Below are 22,231 nucleotides of genomic sequence, written 5' to 3' on the forward strand. Positions count from 1 at the left end.
CAATGCAAAGGCGCGTTTACGTGCGTCTGGAGGTCTCGCGGCGTGAATAACGCGAATTCGCCTCATTCGGGCGTCTAGTTCGCGCGAATGATGCTTTTTGTGCATTTAGCGTTTGACAGGAATTCGCGTCTTCTGCCCGAGTTGAAAAATTTGAACTTTGGCATCAATTCGTGCCGGGTTAACCAATCAGGAGCCTGCTAGGAGTCACTCATTCAACAGTATGTTCCTGCAGCCTCTGGTTGTGCAGGAATACCCTTCTCCACTCGTTCAACAAGGAGGCTGCTCTCGGCGGATACATGATGACGGAGCTCCCGCTGATCGCATGGAGCTCATCTCCGAGATCGGCGAAACACATTTTTTAAATAGACGCTGTCATTATAATTAAACTGCATATTTGAGTTTAAAACAACTACATTCTCGCCTGAAATACTTTTAAAACTACATTTCATGACACAATAACAGTAATATTTTGAAAATTATCCGAATAAAAATGGCGGTTGAAAATGCTGCGTGAACTCAGCTGGCAGAAGCCCTCCCATGACGCGAATTCGCGTCTGTAGTGAAGTTAATTTAACGCGCGAATGATCTCAAAATGGTCAAGCGGCAAACTAGACGCGGTAGATGCGAATTTGACGCTCTGTTCGCGTTTGGTGTGAACACAGCTTAACGTTATCTAGTTTTAGCCAGAGATACCTTGGTGAAGCTCAAGATGGCGTTAACATTCTGCTTGATCAGATGAAAGGTTTAACTTGGTGTGGATATGACAACCCATAAATTAACATTTTTGTCTTTATTGTGATTGGGGTGGGATTGGACATTTTTATATAAAATACTCACAAATTGTGGAACATTTTATTCTACATTTGTATATTTACACCAGAGATTCCAGCCTCTGTCAAACAATGAGAAACCGCTTGTATTACTGGTGTAATGTGCAGCCTGCTTCATTCTAGCAGCTGAATATGTGTTCACCTGACACATCATGAGGGACAATAAGTGACCCCCAGTCCATCTCCTGCACACTTAATAGAATTTTTTTGGGGTCAAGACATATTTGCAGCTGACTATTACTAATGCTTTTTATTTTAGCGTATTACTTACCGTTTACTGTATTACTTTTATTAACTTCTACTTTTGTACCTGTTAGATTTTTGTAATGCCAAAAAAGCACCCTAAACGTGTGTGTGAGTTAAGAGAGAGAGACAAAGAGAAAGTGTGTGAGTTAAGAGAGAGAGAGAGACAAAGTGTGTGTGAGAGAGTGTGTGTTGCACACACTTGTTTATACCACATTAAGATGAACACAATGTCTCCTTAAGTATAATAAAACCTGAAACTTTTTTAATTGTGTGGGGTCCAGCCTTTGGTCCCCATGAGGGAAAAAAAATAAAAATAAAATACTATATGAAGTTTATCTGAAAATGTAACAATGCAAACAGGTTTTCTGTAAGGATTGGGTTAGAGGATAAAAATGGTGTTTGGTCAGTATCAAAACAACAGAAGACTATGGAAAGTCCCCAAAATTCACAGAAACATGCATGAGTATGTTTGAGAAAGTGTTTGTGTGCTTGTGTGTGTGAGAGAATGTATGACAGTGAGACAGTGTGTGTGTGTGTGTGTGTATCAAAATGTACAGTTACCTAAGTGGACATAGAGTTCCTCAAGGCCATGAAAGTTGGGGCCGGTTTAGGGAGGCCCACAAACTCCCATGCAGCAGTGAAAGCTTTGAGGAGGCCCTTGAACACCCCACCCTTCAAATTGAAAAAGAAGAGGGCTGACTGGTTCCCCTCAAAGCTTCCACAGATTTTTAGAAATTCAGCCATGCAATTATACTCCCCCTTTGTGATGGAGAGTATCACATGGCCGAATGTTGCACATGTTTTGTGCTTTTTTACCTGTGAAGTAAGATAATTATGAATAAGTGTATGACTATATATATATAAACAGACAAATGCAAACAAAACAATGACTACTACAACACTCACAAAAATGGCATGGCCATCTCTTCCTTCTTTGGATGCCTGAAATTCCTCCACGGTGAGGTTCATGATTACCCATGGGCCTGTGGTCAGAGGTTACAATCATGACCCCACCGAGGAGACCAAAGAACAGGTCCAGCTGCCTCTGATCATGATGCAGTTTTTCTAAAACATAAACTATGAAATCAAACTCTTAATCCACTTTTGTATTTTGTTGTCTGGAATCGACCAAAAGCCTTGTAACTTACGCAGTATTTTGGGAAGCACCTCCGAAGTGGCCCTCACAAACTCAGAATGGGCAGCTGGATCCAAAAGGTTTTCTGATTTAAAAAAAGAGGTAGTTTGATTAAGCACACCAAATCACACATCAGGTCCAGTGTTTAATTAAAGGTCCCATATTGTACAACTGTCTGGAGATTTAATTTAGGTGTCGATGTCCTTAAGAATATGTAATTGCAGAATAAGCACCAAAAACCATCCTAATATATTTTGTTACAGCTTCTCTCTCAGTAGCTCTGCCAGAATCAGGTAGATTTTGGCCTGTCTAATTAATATTTGTAAGCCTCTCCTCTGATTGGCCTGTTGTTTTCTGCGTGATGCATGTTACAATTCCAGCCTCTGTCAAACAATGAGAAACTGCTTGTATTACTGGTGTAATGTGCAGCCTGCTTCATTCTAGCAGCTGAATATGTGTTCACCTGACACAACATGAGGGACAATAAGTGACCCCCAGTCCATCTCCTGCACACTTTACTAATGCTTTTTATTTTAGCGTGTTACTTACCGTTTACTGTATTACTTTTATTAACTTCTACTTTATGCAAATAAATGCGAATGTACAAATATTTGTAATGCCAAAAAAGCACCTAAACGTGTGTGTGAGTTAAAAGCGAGAGAGAGAAAGAGAAAGTGTGTGTGTGTAAGAGAGAGAGAGAAGGGGGGAGAGAGAGAAGGACAAAGCATGTGTTGCACACACTTGTTTATACCACATTAAGATGAACACATTGTCTCCTTAAGTATAATAAAACCTGAAACTTTTGAAATTGTGTGGGGTCCAGCCTTTAGTCCCCATGAGGGAAAAATTAAAATAAAATATTATTTGATGTTTATCTGAAAATGTAACAATGCAAACAGGTTTTCTGTAAGGATTGGGTTAGGGGATAAAAATGTTGTTTGGTCAGTATCAAAACAACAGAAGACTATGGAAAGTCCCCACAATTCACAGAAACATGCATGAGTGTGTGTGAGAAAGTGTTTGAGAGAATGTATGACAGTGAGACAGTGTGTGCGTGTGTGTGTATCAAAATGTACACTTACCTGAGTCGACATAGAGGTCCTCAAGGCCATGAAAGTTGGGGCCGGTTTAGGGAGGCCCACAAACTCCCATTCAGCCATGAAAGCATTGAGGAGGCCCTTGAACACCCCACCCTTCGAATTAAAAAAGAAGAGGGCTGACTGGCTCCCCTCAAAGCTTCCACGGATTTTTAGAAATTCAGCCATGCAATTATACTCCCCCTTTGTGATGGAGAGTATTGCATGGCCGAACGTTGCACATGTTTTGTGCTTTTTTACTTGTGAAGTAAGATAATTATGAATAAGTGTACGACTATATATATATAAACAGACAAATGCAAACAAAACAATGACTACTACAACACTCACAAAAATGGCATGGCCATCTCTTCCTTCTTTGGATGCCTGAAATTCCTCCACGGTGAGGTTCATGACTACCCCCGGGCCTGTGGTCAGAGGTTACAATCATGACCCCACCGAGGAGACCAAAGAACAGGTCCAGCTGCCTCTGATCATGATGCAGTTTTTCTAAAACATAAACTATGAAATCAAACTCTTAATCCACTTTTGTATTTTGTTGTCTGGAATCGACCAAAAGCCTTGTAACTTACGCAGTATTTTGGGAAGCACCTCCGAAGTGGCCCTCACAAACTCAGCATGGGCAGCTGGATCCAAAAGGTTTTCCGATATAAAAAAGAGGTAGTTTGATTAAGCACACCGCAGATGGTGAAGTCCTTTAGGAACTCCAAACACCGACCACACGCAAAGCAAAACCGAGTTAAGCTGCTCATGTGTTTGCCACAAAACAGGCAAAACATCCCTCGGTCGCAGTCCATGCTCGGTCACCATAAACTTTATTTAAGTCATTTATTCCACAATACGAATTTAACGCACTCACCAAAAACAACAACACCTTTCACCACGTCACTTCCGATGTGTGGTACATTCCCTTTCCGTGAAGAATCTGTCATTGTAAATTTGTTTCGGGACTGGTAAAAGTGTTTTGTGTCTTGTTAATTTGTTTTCTAAAATGTAAATTTGTTTCTTCCTTGGTAAAAGTGTTTTCCCCGTGTAATTGTGTTTAATGATTGGTAAAAATGTTTTCCAAAATGTAAATTTTGTCTCGAGCTTTGTAAAAGTGTTTCACACTTTGTAATGTTGTCTTGCACTTCCCGGCCACGGTATAGAAGTGAGGAGACCTTCATCGAGCAGTCCACGGAGTAGAGGAACAGGCTGATCACTGTCGAAGGGCAGGACCCATCTTCACTCCAGGACAGTGGGTTTGGCTATCTGCTAAAGATCTCACCAGATTTCGATAAGTGGACCTCCTGCTGCCAGGCCTGCCTGTTTTTCAGCTCCTCTTTTGAGCACATTTTTATTATAAGAAGAGCCCGTTTAACGGCTTTCTTGGACACTCTCAGCCCATCGGGGCCTGCCTCCTTCACCCAATTAATAAAGTGGGAAAGGTCCACTAATTTGTGCACCATTGTGGTGGCCCGATAATTGTGGTGTTCTTTCAGCGTTTTGATATAGCTGAAAAAAATAAGACAGACAAAATGGATCAGCCATCTTCAGTGTGAGTTGGATGAATGTGTGTTTTCTTAATTTCTAGAGCACAGACAGCAGAAATATTAATGTCAGAGCTTATCGATACTACTGTACTACTTTCATAATTTAGCCCTGAGACTGATTAAATACCAGGTTTTGTTACCCATTCCCAAAGTTTAACCAGATTTCTTTCACAACACACATTTTAAAACAATTACATATCACAGTCATCTTCCATTTGTCAAGTAAGTGTTTTAAAATTATCAAACGACAGCAAATTATCCCCCCCCTCACAAAAATTTTTTTTTACTTTACATGTATTCAATCTAGAATATAAAATATTTTTCATTATATTAATACTTTTAGCTGCACCTGTAAATAAATACCACTGCATTTGTCTCCTATTAGACAAAGAAGGCCAGCCTACTCTGCTATACAAGTGTAGGACCTCGGTGAACAGTCACGCCAATAACTGCAGAATCGGCTGCTTCTGCCAAAGTCATTATAAGAGCCTACTTCCTCCCATCTGCAATCTGAACACAGTTAATGATTAGCTGAGGAAAACAATGCTCAAGATTGTCTGGACCCCTTTTTGTCAGGGAAACAAATGGCTGAAGGACTTTGCGACATTAAGTTTAGTAGCCAAATAGGAAAAGGATCTGCCGCCCGCAGTTGATTTTGATATTCTAGGTATTATCAAATTGCCTGAGTTTTGAGAACGTAGCGGACGTAGAGGAGTATAATGTAAAAGGAGCTCATTCAAATACTGAGGTGCTAAACCATTCAGGGCTTTATAAGTAATAAGCAATATTTTAAAATGAGATGTTTGATAGGGAGCCAGTGCAGCGATGACAGGACCGGGCTAATATGGTCATACTTCCTGGTTCTAGTAAGAACTCTTGCTGCTGCATTTTGGACTAGCTTGAAGTCATAAATGCATGGATTAACATTTCTGCATTTGACATTGAGAGCATAGGCCCGTAATTTAGATATATTTTTGAGATGGAAAAATGCAGTTTTACAAATGCTAGAAACGTGGCTTTCTAAGGAAAGATTGCGATCAAATAGCACACCTAGGTTCCTAACTGATGACGAAGAATTGACAGAGCAACCATCAAGTCTTAGTCAGTGTTCTAGGTTATTACAAGCAGAGTTTTTAGGTCCTATAATCTCTGTTTTTTCAGAATTTAGCAGTAAGAAAGCCGGTTCTTTGATTAGTAAGTTAATAATTAGTGTGCTTTCAGATGGAGTGGCATTTACTGTACAGAGTCGTGGTACACTGACAAGCTACACAAAATCATGTTCATAATCGCAGATTAATCACATTCGATTATGAACTATGCATAGCCTATCAACGAACTAGGGCTCTGTGTATTAAATGCTGCTCCATCTGTATGAACGTGAAGGAGATTCACTAATAATCACAGAACCGGCTTTACAGGTTACACACGCATGATCATTGTATTGGATTAGTTGCAAAGCTCTAAAGTGGACAACGCTAAAGGTGTAGATGGTGTAAAATGTTTTGAGCTTGTCCAATTTTGACCATTTACAGACATAGTGGAAATTAGCCTGACAGAATTAAAAATTTGCCGGCTGAAGACATCAGTTTGGTTTGAAGATGAATCACATACCAATTACAATGTTCTTTCAACATTCCTCAGTATTGGGTGTTGTCTTGTGGCTGTCAGAGCAAAAATGAAAGCTACTGTTCTCTGTATTTTTCCCATTGAGCCATATTTTGTAATTTATATTTAAATAGTGCAAAATTTTGTTCATTAGATTGAAATGATCCAAAAAGAAAAAAAACACAGTTTATCAAATAAAGGCACAAGTGTTCAAAAGTGGACAAGCGAGATGGATTAAGAAAGTAGTTGTAAATGAGTACATGCCTCCCTCATCTACTTGATCCGATCGACCAAAACCAAAGTTGGCATAAGTTTCAAGCTTTTAATAATTTGTGAAATGTGACATAATGTGAGTGCCATAATGTGTTATAACCAGGCCTAGTCTATAACACTCAATAAGAAGCCACTTCCTTAAATGTAATCTAAACATTACAAGTTGATATCCTACTTTTTTTCTCAAAATGTATTTCTGAATGACTTTCCTGCCCAGGGCTTCACTGCACTTCACAGAATATGATAGACTCATTTTTCCTGACTACATTTAGTAAAGAGAAGCATCAATTTAGCAACCGAACAGTTAACTTTTCTACATTGGTAACAAAAAACACAAATCCCAGATGTAAAAAATGAATTGCTAAAAATGCCCGGTTTAATAAAGATTGGAAGAATTATATTACCTTCACAAAGACACTTATCGACATTGTTCATATGCCACAGAGTAAGATTTAAGTAACATTTAACTAGATTAATATGGAGAGGCAATCTAATATAGACCTTCATTTATGTGTTTTTGACTTTCACTGCAAGGTTAATAACGTGATAACAGTTCACTATTTGAGTTTGTACATCACAATGGACTCACTAACTTAAAACTAATGCTGTATTCACACCAAACGCGAACAGAGCGTCTGGCGCGAATGATTTCAATGTTAAGTCAATGCAAAGGTGCGTTTACGTGCGTCTGGAGGTCTCGCGGCGTGAATAACGCGAATTCGCCTCATTCGGGTGTCTAGTTCGCGCGAATGACGCTTTTTATGCATTTAGCATTTGACAGGAATTTGCATCTTCTGCCCGAGTTGAAAAATTTGAACTTTGGCATCAATTCGTGCCGCGTTAACCAATCAGGAGCCTGCTAGGAGTCACTTATTCAACAGTATGTTCCTTCAGCCTCTGGTTGTGCAGGAATACCCTTCTCCACTCGTTCAACAAGGAGGAACGACTGATGTTGTCAGTGAGCAGTCAACCGGAGCTATATGACAAAAGTTCATATTCCTGTAGAGACTGGAATATAAAGTATATATATATTGTGTGTGTGTGTGTGTGTATATATATATATATATGTATATACACAAAACATATTAATAGATAAATTGGCCAAAGATAAGAAACGTTTCATTTTACCCCAAACAAATTATATTTTATCTTGAACCACTAAAGACACATCAGAGCCAGTGGCAAATGTCAGAAGGTCTAGCCGAGGTAAGGCTACTCTCGGCGGATACATGAGGACTGATCTCCCGCTGATCGCATGGAGCTCATCTGCGAAATCGGCGAAACACATTTTTTAAATAGACGCTGTCATTATAATTAAACTGCATATTTGAGTTTAAAACAACTACATTCTCGCCTGAAATACTTTTAAAACTACATTTCATGACACAATAACAGTAATATTTTGAAAATTATCCGAATAAAAATGGCGGTTGAAAATGCTGCGTGAACTCAGCTGGCAGAAGCCCTCCCATGACGCGAATTCGCGTCTGTTGTGAAGTTAATTTCACGCGCGAATGATCTCAAAATGGTCAAGCGGCAAACTAGACGCGGTAGATGCGAATTTGACGCTCTGTTCGCGTTTGGTGTGAACACAGCTTAACGTTATCTAGTTTTAGCCAGAGATACCTTGGTGAAGCTCAAGATGACGTTAACATTCTGCTTGATCAGATGAAAGGTTTAACTTGGTGTGGATATGACAACCCATAAATTAACATTTTTGTCTTTATTGTGATTGGGGTGGGATTGGACATTTTTATATAAAATACTCACAAATTGTGGAACATTTTATTCTACATTTGTACATTTACACCAGAGATTCCAGCCTCTGTCAAACAATGAGAAACCGCTTGTATTACTGGTGTAATGTGCAGCCTGCTTCATTCTAGCAGCTGAATATGTGTTCACCTGACACATCATGAGGGACAATAAGTGACCCCCAGTCCATCTCCTGCACACTTAATAGAATTTTTTTGGGGTCAAGACATATTTGCAGCTGACTATTACTAATGCTTTTTATTTTAGCGTATTACTTACCGTTTACTGTATTACTTTTATTAACTTCTACTTTTGTACCTGTTATATTTTTGTAATGCCAAAAAAGCACCCTAAACGTGTGTGTGAGTTAAGAGAGAGAGACAAAGAGAAAGTGTGTGAGTTAAGAGAGAGAGAGAGACAAAGTGTGTGTGAGAGAGTGTGTGTTGCACACACTTGTTTATACCACATTAAGATGAACACATTGTCTCCTTAAGTATAATAAAACCTGAAACTTTTTTAATTGTGTGGGGTCCAGCCTTTGGTCCCCATGAGGGAAAAATTAAAATAAAATACTACATGATGTTTATCTGAAAATGTAACAATGCAAACAGGTTTTCTGTAAGGATTGGGTTATGGGATAAAAATGGTGTTTGGTCAGTATCAAAACAACAGAAGACTATGGAAAGTCCCCACAATTCACAGAAACATGCATGAGTGTGTTTGAGAAAGTGTTTGAGAGAATGTATGACAGTGAGACAGTGTGTGCGTGTGTGTGTATCAAAATGTACACTTACCTGTGTCGACATAGAGGTCCATAGGTGAGAGTAGGAACGTAGATTGACCGGTAAATCGAGAGCTTTGCCTTACAGCTCAGCTCCTTCTTCACCACGACAGACCGGTACAGCGACCGCATTACTGCAGAAGCTGCACCGATCCGTCTGTCAATCTCACGTTCCATCCTTCCCTCACTCGTGAACAAGACCCCAAGATACCTGAACTCCTCCACTTGAGGCAGGAACTCTCCACCAACCTGAAGAGTTCCTACTCTCACCTATGGTCATGAGCTGTGGGTCATGACCGAAAGGACAAGATCCCGGATACAGGCGGCCGAAATGAGCTTTCTCCGTCGGGTGGCTGGGCGCTCCCTTAGAGATAGGGTGAGAAGCTCGGTCACTCGGGAGGAGCTCAGAGTAGAGCCGTTGCTCCTCCACATCGAGAGGAGCCAGCTGAGGTGGCTCGGGCATCTATTTCGGATGCCTCCTGGACGCCTTCCCAGGGAGGTGTTCCAGGCACGTCTCACCGGGAGGAGGCCCCGGGGAAGACCTAGGACACGCTGGAGGGACTATGTCTCCCGGCTGGCCTGGGAACGCCTCGGGGTCCCCCCGGAAGAGCTGGAGGAAGTGGCTAGGGAGAGGGAAGTCTGGGTGTCTCTGCTTAGACTGTAGCCCCCGCGACCCGGCCCCGGATAAGCGGAAGATGATGGATGGATGGATGGATGGACATAGAGGTCCTCAAGGCCATGAAAGTTGGGGCCGGTTTTGGGAGGCCCACAAACTCCCATGCAGCCATGAAAGCTTTGAGGAGGCCCTTGAACACCCCACCCTTCAAATTGAAAAAGAAGAGGGCTGACTGGCTCCCCTCAAAGCTTCCACGGATTTTTAGAAATTCAGCCATGCAATTATACTCCCCCTTTGTGATGGAGAGTATCACATGTTGCCGAATGTTGCACATGTTTTGTGCTTTTTTACCTGTGAAGTAAGATAATTATGAATAAGTGTACGACTATATATATATAAACAGACAAATGCAAACAAAACAATGACTACTACAACACTCACATAAATGGCATGGCCATCCTTGTCTCCTTTGGAAGCGTGAAATTCCTCCACGGTGAGGTTCATGATTTCTCTTGGCCTGTGACCAGAGGTTACAATCATGACCCCACCGAGGAGACCAAAGAACAGGTCCAGCTGCCTCTGATCATGATGCAGTTTTTCTAAAACATAATGAAAACAAATCATTCAACACAATGAAAACCATTAACTATGAAATCAAACTCTTAATCCACTTTTGTATTTTGTTGTCTGGAATCGACCAAAAGCCTTGTAACTTACGCAGTATTTTGGGAAGCACCTCCGAAGTGGCCCTCACAAACTCAGAATGGGCAGCTGGATCCAAAAGGTTTTCTGATTTAAAAAAGGTAGTTTGATTAAGCACACCAAATCACACATCAGGTCCAGTGTTTAATTAAAGGTCCCATATTGTACAACTGTCTGGAGATTTAATTTAGGTGTTGATGTCCTTAAGAATATTTAATTGCAGAATAAGCACCAAAAACCATCCTAATATATTTTGTTACAGCTTCTCTCTCAGTAGCTCTGCCAGAATCAGGTAGATTTTGGCCTGTCTAATTAATATTTGCAAGCCTCTCCTGTGATTGGCCTGTTGTTTTCTGCGTGATGCATGTTACAATTCCAGCCTCTGTCAAACAATGAGAAACTGCTTGTATTACTGGTGTAATGTGCAGCCTGCTTCATTCTAGCAGCTGAATATGTGTTCACCTGACACATCATGAGGGACAATAAGTGACCCCCAGTCCATCTCCTGCACACTTTACTAATGCTTTTTATTTTAGCGTGTTACTTACCGTTTACTGTATTACTTTTATTAACTTCTACTTTATGCAAATAAATGCGAATGTACAAATATTTGTAATGCCAAAAAAGCACCTAAACGTGTGTGTGAGTTAAAAGCGAGAGAGAGAAAGAGAAAGTGTGTGTGTGTAAGAGAGAGAGAGAAGGGGGGAGAGAGAGAAGGACAAAGCATGTGTTGCACACACTTGTTTATACCACATTAAGATGAACACATTGTCTCCTTAAGTATAATAAAACCTGAAACTTTTTTAATTGTGTGGGGTCCAGCCTTTGGTCCCCATGAGGGAAAAATTAAAATAAAATACTACATGATGTTTATCTGAAAATGTAACAATGCAAACAGGTTTTCTGTAAGGATTGGGTTATGGGATAAAAATGGTGTTTGGTCAGTATCAAAACAACAGAAGACTATGGAAAGTCCCCAAAATTCACAGAAACATGCATGAGTATGTTTGAGAAAGTGTTTGTGTGCTTGTGTGTGTGAGAGAATGTATGACAGTGAGACAGTGTGTGCGTGTGTGTGTATCAAAATGTACACTTACCTGTGTCGACATAGAGTTCCTCAAGGCCATGAAAGTTGGGGCCGGTTTTGGGAGGCCCACAAACTCCCATGCAGCCATGAAAGCTTTGAGGAGGCCCTTGAACACCTCACCCTTCGAATTAAAAAAGAAGAGGGCTGACTGGCTCCCCTCAAAGCTTCCACGGATTTTTAGAAATTCAGCCATGCAATTATACTCCCCCTTTTTGATGGAGAGTATCACATGACCGAATGTTGCACATGTTTTGTGCTTTTTTACCTGTGAAGTAAGATAATTATGAATAAGTGTACGACTATATATATATAAACAGACAAATGCAAACAAAACAATGACTACTACAACACTCACATAAATGGCATGGCCATCTCTTCCTTCTTTGGATGCCTGAAATTCCTCCACGGTGAGGTTCATGACTACCCCCGGGCCTGTGGTCAGAGGTTACAATCATGACCCCACCGAGGAGACCAAAGAACAGGTCCAGCTGCCTCTGATCATGATGCAGTTTTTCTAAAACATAATGAAAACAAATCATTCAACACAATGAAAACCATTAACTATGAAATCAAACTCTTAATCCACTTTTGTATTTTGTTGTCTGTAATCGACCAAAAGCCTTGTAACTTACGCAGTATTTTGGGAAGCACCTCCGAAGTGGCCCTCACAAATTCAGCATGGGCAGCTGGATCCAAAAGGTTTTCCGATATAAAAAAGAGGTAGTTTGATTTAGCACACCGCAGACGGTGAAGTCCTTTAGGAACTCCAAACACCGACCACACGCAAAGCAAAACCGAGTTAAGCTGCTCATTTGTTTGCCACAAAACGGGCAAAACATCCCTCGGTCGCAGTCCATGCTCGGTCACCATAAACTTTATTTAAGTCATTTATTCCACAATACGAATTTAACGCACTCACCAAAAACAACAACACCTTTCACCACGTCACTTCCGATGTGTGGTACATTCCCTTTCCGTGAAGAATCTGTCATTGTAAATTTGTTTCGGGACTGGTAAAAGTGTTTTGTGTCTTGTTAATTAGTTTTCTAAAATGTAAATTTGTTTCATCCTTGGTAAAAGTGTTTTACCCATGTAATTGTGTTTAATGATTGGTAAAAATGTTTTCCAAAATGTAAATTTTGTCTCGAGCTTTGTAAAAGTGTTTCACACTTTGTAATGTTGTCTTGCACTTCCCGGCCACGGTATAGAAGTGAGGAGACCTTCATCGAGCAGTCCACGGAGTAGAGGAACAGGCTGATCACTGTCGAAGGGCAGGACCCATCTTCACTCCAGGACAGTGGGTTTGGCTATCTGCTAAAGATCTCACCAGATTTCGATAAGTGGACCTCCTGCTGCCAGGCCTGCCTGTTTTTCAGCTCCTCTTTTGAGCACATTTTTATTATAAGAAGAGCCCGTTTAACGGCTTTCTTGGACACTCTCAGCCCATCGGGGCCTGCCTCCTTCACCCAATTAATAAAGTGGGAAAGGTCCACTAATTTGTGCACCATTGTGGTGGCCCGATAATTGTGGTGTTCTTTCAGCGTTTTGATATAGCTGAAAAAAATAAGACAGACAAAATGGATCAGCCATCTTCAGTGTGAGTTGGATGAATGTGTGTTTTCTTAATTTCTAGAGCACAGACAGCAGAAATATTAATGTCAGAGTTTATCCATACTACTGTACTACTTTCATAATTTAGCCCTGAGACTGATTAAATACCAGGTTTTGTTACCCATTCCCAAAGTTTAACCAGATTTCTTTCACAACACACATTTTAAAACAATTACATATCACAGTCATCTTCCATTTGTCAAGTAAGTGTTTTAAAATTATCAAACGACAGCAAATTATCCCCCCCCTCACAAAATTTTTTTTTTACTTTACATGTATTCAATCTAGAATATAAAATATTTTTCATTATATTAATATTTTTAGCTGCACCTGGAATTAAATACCACTGCATTTGTCTCCTATTAGACAAAGAAGGCCAACCTACTCTGCTATACAAGTGTAGGACTTCGGTGAACAGTCACGCCAATAACTGCAATAACCTACTTCCTCCCATCTGCGATCTGAACACAGTTAATGATTAGCTGAGGAAAACATTGCTCAAGATTGTCTGGACCCCTTTTTGTCAGGGAAACAAATGGCTAAAGGACATTGCGACATTAAGCGAAGTGATAACGTGATCATACAACAGAGGAAAGGTCTGTTGCGAAATGCCCCCGCTCATGAGGAAACTAATGGGACATCCTGAGTCCCTAAAAGGGAGCTGATTTAATTAACTCTTTTTACAAGATACAAGGACGCTGTGTATCAAAGCATCACATAATCCCAACATATGGAAACGCCACAGCATTGTATCATATGAACTGAATGAAAAGATGGTATTTTGAACATGTGTTGCACGACACGTTAGAGAAGTTATTAAATAAAACAAACAAAAGTCATGTCCCCATGTATTAAAGTGAAGCGTCATGTTTAGATATGCACGGTCCGTCTTGCATCCAGTTGATTGGAGGATCATGTCGTGCGACAGACCAAAATCTTCCCCTTTAAAACCACCATGCCTAAATTGCTTCTTGCTTGCTCATTCCTCTTCAACCCATCAGCGTGCTTGCAAGTCATAAAGAACTTCAACTTTCCGTGACAGAATCTCCAAAGCTCACGCCGCGCAAACGAGAGGACTCGGAAGAAACTTTGTCCACCGTCAAGGCAAGAGCTGTTGAATCTCTCAAAATCGCCGGGCAGTCAACCAACCAATCGAGGCAAAGGGCATCCCCAAACGTCATCTACACAAACCGCGAATCCCAGCCGGGATTCCCCTTTCAGCTCGTCGCGAGCCAAGGAGACGAAACGACACCGCGGCCAGCAGCACAACCACAAGTAAAGGCAAACAAACCTCTATCTATTGCTGAAACGGTGCAAGGTCGTTATTAAGTTGTAAAGATAATCTAGGGCTCTGCTTTTATTGATTCTTGATACGCCTGTGAATTTGGTATTTTTTCATTAACTCACTTCATAAATCCGTTGCAGCTGTATGTGTATGTATGTTTGTGTGTGTGTGTTCATTTAGTTTTAGATCCATATAACCTATAGAAAAGTTCAATAAATTATTGTTTCATTTATAAAGAAGTATTGTCTTGTGTGTTGTATTTTAAGATTAAACTTTGCCCAGACCCTGTGCTACCTAGCCTGTAACATAAATTATCTTTCTGTTTGTATTGTCTTGTTCATGAAGTAAACTTAAACTGAATTTTAAGTTTGGTGGACGAACTGTTGATGAAGAATAAACAAAATCAATTTGGACTCAGTTCAATTAAAGCAATTTGAATCTTTAGATTTAATTCTTCTCAAAATAAATGAGCTAGTATTTCCTTACACAAGGTACAATGATATGGCGATGGTTTACTATCTGATATAAACCTTAGAGCACCATGATAAACAGCATCTAAACTAGAAAGAAGAAGTGAGGGTGCAAACTGACACACTACATAAAAACAGCACTTAGTACATCCCATCGTGGCATTGTGCTATGCACTGGCTTTAAAGGTGCCATATGCAAAAATTAAGATAAAAATATCCATAACATGACCTACACGCATCTAAAGAATGAGAAGAAATAAGGGCGATGATGTCATTAAAAAAATGTCAAGTTATAGTGCTGCAGAGATATCAACCTCAATTAGCATTAGCATTACTAGCCCCGGCCCGACAGGTGTCATAATACGAGTCTCGGCCATGGGAGGCGGTATGCGGGCAACATAACCACCAGCCAACCTGCAATACACGAATAACTCGCACGGGTTGTGGGCGTGTACTTGAACCTGATGTCAATCGTGGGGAAAGTACAGCCCACTACTTCATTTCAGTTCAGGGAAGAGAGAGAAATGATGTCTCAAGCCCAGCTCTGGTTACGTTGGTTGGTGCTAGCTTTGATCAGCTGTCTGATGTTTACCAATGATGTTGACAGTATGCTGTCTGTCAAGTTAATTTAATTCATATAATGTGTATATACAATTCAAAATGTAATATGAACAATACGAATAGGAACATATTGACTGGTAAAGGTGAAGGGGAGTAGCTTGAAGATGTCATGTTTCAATATCACTTGACATCACCCCAATGTTCCTCTGGAGGCAAAACGTCCTCTTTTAGGCTTCGGCTAAGGCTGTAGTGTTGTTGTGAAAGTAGGGGCGGAGCATAGAGACTATGCCGTTTCTCGTTTGTTACTCTAGAGTAGACCAATTCACTTTATTGAGGCATACTGCCCCCATCTGGTATGGAATGTGGAGTATGACTTGATTTTTTTTGCCAGACATGACAGATAGCACCATTAAACTTTAAAAAAATAAAGGTCCATATTTTTTGGAAACCTTGTTAGTCTGAATGAAAGAAGAGCCAGTGTAGTAGACAGCAGCTTGGTTGGTGCTTGATTGACAAAGGAAACAAACACATAAAAAAGGACTTGTTACAAAGTCTATTATTTCTAATTTCTCAACTTCATAGTAAAATTACACAACAATCAATTCAGATTATTCCTATTATATTCGATTATCAAAGATCTAAAACAAAATCTTAACTTAATGTTCATTAATGGTGTGAACTAATTGAGACATGCTGGGGAGGTAGAGGGAGTCATCAGGATGTGCCATGTTGAAACGGTTTACAGATTCCTCCAAGACTGAGCTCTTTGGTGGTTTCATCAGAATGTTACTGAAAATGAAAATTAACGATAATTGTGTGTTCATTGTGTCAGATCCAACAAATCATATAACTCAGTTCAGATCATATTACTTTTTATGAGCTACAAAGCATTTTTATTTTTTGGATCAACAAGAATTCAGCAGCTTACAACAGCAAAAACTATCCTAGCAAATAAAGTTAAAACATTATTAAAGCAACTTGTAATCAGTAAAAAGTTAAATACCAAATTCATTACATACAAGCAAACATAAATACAATATAGTCTGCTGAAGTTAGAAACAAAGTAAGGTTTAACTTTATTTCAGGTACAAAAATACAATAACAGTTCAGAGTTCAAACGCTCTCTGAAACGCGCCTCTATGTGTGTGCGGCAGTGAGCACACACACACACACACAGCGTGCGAACCGCAAGAACGAAATTGAATTCTCTTTTAGTGATGAAATGGTTTAAAATCTATTGAATAAAAAAACAAGCAAGACAAAACACGTGCAACTTTCAAGAAGACAAACTAGGCAGTTGATGGCTCCACACACCTGTATTCTTCTCTTGGCTAGTGTTCTTTCAGACAGTTGTTTGGCCACAGTCCTTTTCCCCACACAGTAATCTGACTGACATACACCTTCTCGCCTGACTTTCTGCATGTTGTCACACTGGTCTCTCTTGTGGTTGGAAGGGGGTGCTTTGTAAACAGATAATAGTTGAAATGACTTGCCTAAGCAATCATGTTGATGCACACAAACAAACCAAAATCACATTAGAGTATTGCAGATTTCAGTCGAGTTAGTGTGGACTACCTACTATAATTATAACATGAGCACTCATTGGGCACACACTGTCGATGATGGCACCTATCTGCCCAACAGGAGAATGGAGGCCGAGGCTGGAGATGGTCGGTTCAGCTACACTCACCAGTTACAGTCAATTGTCGTTGGATCACAGTCGTCTCCGATGAACATTTTTAAAACTATCTCGTGTAAAATGATCAGTACAGAGGCGGCTTTTGGTGGTGATCCTCAGCTCTCCATTTAGGTGCCTCTTCACAAAATGAATCCACCTCTTCTAGATGTGATGGTTGTTGGGAGAATTAAATAAGGTCACAGATCTGGTTTGTAAGCGATGACATCCGGGCAGTACACATTAGCAAACTGTAGCTGTAGTAAGTAACAGTATGACAGTAACTAGCGGTTAAGTGGTGAACTGAGGTGAATGTGCTCTATTTATATTGTTAGGGGCGGGCCAGAAGCTCACGGGGACGCAGTGGGTCATCAAGCCCCCGTTTAAATCCGGATGGTGAGAAACTGTTTAACAGTCTTACTCCACAATTCCGTGTTTTAGCAACACATTTCTAACATGTAGAATGTGTTTAGACATTTTTAAGACTTTAAAGTATCAATGAGAGGCATCAAAAATGTGCAATGACCTGTTTCCTGGAGAGTCCATCAACACATTTAATTGAATTATTCATGCTTTTTCGCAGCTCCAAAGCTTCTTCCACAGAGCAATAGGCTTTATCAAATTTAAGTGCAGCTTGTGGTCTGTGGCACATGAGCGCTGTGGCATTCTGCACCTCTTTCTGGCTAAGATGCTTCTGAACCTGTAAAAAGGAAAACAGGTGTACGTGTTTGTGCATATTACAAGATCTCACCAGATTTCGATAAGTGGACCTCCTGCTGCCAGGCCTGCCTGTTTTTCAGCTCCTCTTTTGAGCACATTTTTATTATAAGAAGAGCCCGTTTAACGGCTTTCTTGGACACTCGCAGCCCATCGGGGCCTGCCTCCTTCACCCAATTAAAAAAGTGTGAAAGGTCCACTAATTTGTGCACCATTGTGGTGGCGCGATAATTGTGCTTTTCTTTCAGCGTTTTGATATAGCTGAAAAAAATAAGACAGACAAAATGGATCAGCCATCTTCAGTGTGAATTGGATGAATGTGTGTGTTTTCTTAATTTCTAGAGCACAGCCAGCAGAAATATTAATGTCAGAGTTTATCCATACTACTGTACTACTTTCATAATTTAGCCCTGAGACTGATTAAATACCAGGTTTTGTTACCCATTCCCAAAGTTTAACCAGATTTCTTTCACAGAAGTGTCCAAAGTCTTTGGATCTTTCAATTGTGACGATTTTGGCTCATATTTAATAAAAATCTCAACAAATTAGAATACTTCATAAGACCAGTTATAAAACTGTACTGTATATGTACTCAACACTTGGTAGGGGCTGTAATTACTGCCTCAATTCGGCGTGGAGGTGATCAGTTTGTGGCACTGCTAGCCCAGGTTTCTTTGACAGTAGCCTTCAGCTCATCTGCATTTTTTGGGCTCAAATTTATAATTTTCCCCTTGACAATACCCCATAGATTCTCTATGAATCAGAATCGAGAGGAATTTGTTATCGTGATAAAAGCTCCGCAGTACAACAGAGTGACAGAGACAGAACAAAAAACACATAAAAGAATAAAAAATACAAAAAAGTAGTTAAGGAATGACAATATACAAATTGACAATCATATGTTCAGGTATATTACAAAAAGCAGTTATGTATGTACAGGTATATTATGTGCAAAATTTAAGTGTACACTAAGTATAGTTTTAAATATAAAACTATTAAAGCAAAGAACTGTGGGGATTTGAAATGGTAACTAACATGCACAATTGCTGGTGATGTAGTTTTGTTTTCTTGTACTAAGTTGTTTTTTTTCTTGATTTCTCACCATATGATTTTGATATGAAATGTTTTAAGACCGTTTGGCCAATACACACACAGAGGGAGAAAGTGGACAAGTCCCCAAACAACTAAGTCCTTACACTCACGTGTTCTGCTGTATTGATGTTAAGACTTAAGCACTATTCGGACGGGACTAGTTTTCTAAACTACGTTTGAGTTTCGATTCTTACCACCTGACGTCTGTGATTTTCATGTACCAATTCGGACGGGACTAACATCTCCGTGTTTATTACAGAGGTGGGAGGGTCTGATTTGTGCATCTGGGCGTCACAGAGATCATGCGTGCATTGTTTTCATTCAGAATGATTGCCTTAGTATTATTACACAATAAATACTAAATGGCTTGTATTCACCTTATTTTCCATGGCAACAACGGTGCCGCCATTGCGCTCGTTTTGTCATCTTACTTCCGGCTAAGGGGCCGGATGTAACGTACCTAAGCTAGTGGCTGGCTAGATAACACAACGCAGAACGAAGATAAGTATGATATATGCTCAGTTAGGGGCTGCATAACAATTGTATTAAAAAAACAATTGCACCAACGATGTAGCGAACACATTGCGACGCGGTCGGAGTGTTGTGGTGCACTTTACAATTTACACCCAGCACCTAAAGAAGAGAAGCACCTGAGGAAATGGATGACGGCGCTAAATTTGAAGCGCCCACCCAAGCGCTCTTATGTGTGTTCGTACCATTTCATGGACGGGAAGGCGACTGACGAACACCCTTACCCCGAGAAATGACTCGACTACGATGTCCCGTTAAAGAGGTCACGCCGGGGATGAAAAGGTTGTCAGATTCGGGTAAGCTAACCTTAACTAGCTATGTGTTTGCTCGCCTAACGTTAGATTTATGAAGTCCGTTCTATGAATACATTTATGATCAGTAACAGGCAGTTAACAAAGACCACGAATTTTCCATGATTTCCATTGTCCACCTATTTATTTAATATTTACGGTAGTACAAGATATTATAGTACATTACAATAGGTCACATTATTGCTGCTACAGAGATTGCAGGTGATAGCAGGCCAGCTAGCTTCATTTCTCATTCAGATACTGACCTACGTTTGAACACTACATTTAACAGTGTGTATACTGTTTTGTCTCTAATGCATCTCTCTCTTTCTCTCTCTCACACACACACAGTTCTAAGTTCGGGTCACATAATATATTAATTTTCATGATATATTGTAAGTTCTAATGTTAAAATGTTGAATTATTTCCACAGATGTATCGATGACCGCCAGTGATGCAGTGGACAGCTGTGAGGGTGATCAGATCCACATGCCCCTGATCTTGCTGAAAGTCACCAGAAGTTACCTGCTGTGATAATTATTTTTTATGAACCTTTACAAAGTCACCAGAAGTTGCCTGCTGTGATAGTTATTTTTATGAACCTTTACAGTGTCACCTGACATTACCTGCTGTAAATAGTTTTTATTTATCTTAATTTGATCCTTTTTTTCATCTTTAATCTCTGATTTGAAGGAATAAGTCATGTCAAGTTTGCAAGTTAATTCAATCTTGGTTTATTACATATGGAAATTAAATGTTGAAATTTTATAGGATGGTCAGTAGAAGGTGTCTCTTGCTTCCTGAAAACAACAAACACTGATCAACACATCACAAATGATTTTATACAACTTATATTAAATTATCCATGTATTAAAAACAAATCACAGTCTGTCTCTTGTTTAACACAACTGATTTAAAACAACTTATTTCATATAGTTAGTCTTCACCCACATCCTCTACATCCCATCCCAATTACCTAATATCCTATCCTTAACCTAATTATTCTCATTCCTGCTTATTTACAAAGCTGCAAGTATCTTGTTGAAAGCAGCAGGTAGCCTGTCTGAAACTCATCTGACAAGAGGAAGCATACACTTAAAATAAAAGGTTTGTAGTCTAGCTACAGTCTTGGCACAGAATTGCTCATTGTGTGGCACATGTAACTTGCTGTGATGGATCCCAGATGAGCAGCTTACAGGTCCTCAGCCCTGTACAGAGCATGGCAAACCTAAAATACATTTCAAAGCTTTCACAGTTGTCTTATTTCAGAATCATTCATTATTATTACACTTGACGTTTATCTACAATATTCATTGATTAGACTTAATGTACACCTACCAAATCTTACCTTTACCTTGCCTTTTGCATATACACTGCAGAATTAAGAGGCAAGTTGATTTTCTGATCATATTTTTTGGTAAAATTTACCAATTCCAAACCAAACCAATCTTAACTATTAATTTTGCATTTAATCTTTTATAAGTGATATATAATCTTTTTTTGGCTTGTTTTATCTGTAAAATAAAATCTGCCTAATAATTATGCATACCTGGATTTAAGGCGTTTTTCACTTCCAAGTTCCAGCCTCCTCCTTTTCTAATGCATAATTGATAAACGTTCACTTACCTTACTCCACTGTACAATTAAGTTATTAGACAAAATACTTAGTCTGATGATGGTCATCAAACACGTTATTATACTTTTAAACATTTATAACTTCGTGTATATTAACATCACACACACACAAAACTAACCAGCACCATGCTGAGAGGTTTAGACTGCTCGACTGGCTGGTTGCACGTTCAATTTTAAAAAGACGAAAAAACCCTCGTTGTGTAACAGTACACGACCAACTGTCTTACTATGTAAATACTGGTAAGCCTCGGTCCATTTTTTTAAAATCATTTTTCCTTGCTGCTCCATCAACTCCTCCTGACAGGGCAGTTAAATATATAGGTTAACTGGCCACTTCTTCATATTGTCTAACATTACCCACGTTAACAGCGTCGATGGATGGGACAATTTGAGACCATTTGATCGTCGTAAGACGTTTTCATCGTGCTCCCAATTTATAACATAACGTTCTTTGTCATTTCTCCACAGTTATAGCTAGCTATAAACAATCTTACAACTACTAAACTAGTAACCGGACGTGCCGTTATCGGTTTAGCGGAAGTCGGATGACAAAATGCGGAAATGCGAAGTATTAAAAGTGGGCGGGGCGGAATAAGGTGAATAGCTAAACCATGTTAAAAGCACTATTCGGACGGGACTAGTTTTCTAAACTACGTTTGAGTTTCGATTCTTACCACCTGACGTCTGTGATTTTCATGTACAAAT

At 39.8% G+C, this 22,231-nt stretch overlaps 1 long non-coding RNA gene across 1 annotated transcript; it reads right to left on the reverse strand.

Annotated features, from left to right (window-relative positions):
- Window positions 1-548: 548 nt before the first annotated feature.
- On the reverse strand, window positions 549-4,769 carry LOC113073156 (uncharacterized). The gene is made up of 5 exons (XR_003280453.1): window positions 3,881-4,769; window positions 3,294-3,797; window positions 2,225-2,296; window positions 1,983-2,141; window positions 549-1,892 (listed from the first exon to the last, which is right to left on the reverse strand). It is a non-coding gene; the product is annotated as an uncharacterized LOC113073156 (long non-coding RNA).
- Window positions 4,770-22,231: the final 17,462 nt, after the last annotated feature.

Source organism: Carassius auratus, unplaced genomic scaffold (genome assembly GCF_003368295.1).
Source record: "Carassius auratus strain Wakin unplaced genomic scaffold, ASM336829v1 scaf_tig00011483, whole genome shotgun sequence".
Taxonomy (NCBI): domain Eukaryota; kingdom Metazoa; phylum Chordata; class Actinopteri; order Cypriniformes; family Cyprinidae; genus Carassius; species Carassius auratus.